At 20.6% G+C, this 373-nt stretch overlaps 1 protein-coding gene across 1 annotated transcript in view; it reads left to right on the top strand.

Annotated features, from left to right (window-relative positions):
- The window catches only part of LOC108689282, a 135,924-nt gene that overhangs the window by 133,540 nt on the left and 2,011 nt on the right, over positions 1 to 373 (top strand). The gene's annotated exons all lie outside the window — the stretch shown is intronic.

Raw genomic sequence — 373 nt, 5'->3', positions numbered from 1 at the left:
TTATGTATTTTATGATTAAAATAACTATTTTATTTAAATTAATACCATTACTATTATTTCTCAAAATATAGAAATGATATTAAAATAAAAATTGTATTTTTTATATGTGTTATCCATAACAAATGTTATTCCTAGTTATCCATAACAAATGTTATGCCAATCCTAGAACATGTGACAATCAACCTAGAATATGGAATTAATTGTCACATTTTCGCAGCTTCATTTAAAATTAAACAACTTATATTTGCGATATGATGAATTCACGAGTATTTTTTTTTTAATACCTAAAGAATGTAAATATATTATAACATATATATAACGTATATTTTAAAATCAAGCATCCATTTTTTTCTAAAAATCACTAATCAAAAAC

This window comes from Atta colombica, unplaced genomic scaffold (assembly GCF_001594045.1).
Source record: "Atta colombica isolate Treedump-2 unplaced genomic scaffold, Acol1.0 scaffold268, whole genome shotgun sequence".
Lineage (NCBI taxonomy): Eukaryota > Metazoa > Arthropoda > Insecta > Hymenoptera > Formicidae > Atta > Atta colombica.
The sequence above is the reverse complement of the archived record's forward strand: the minus strand, read 5'-3'. Positions and strand labels throughout refer to the sequence as shown.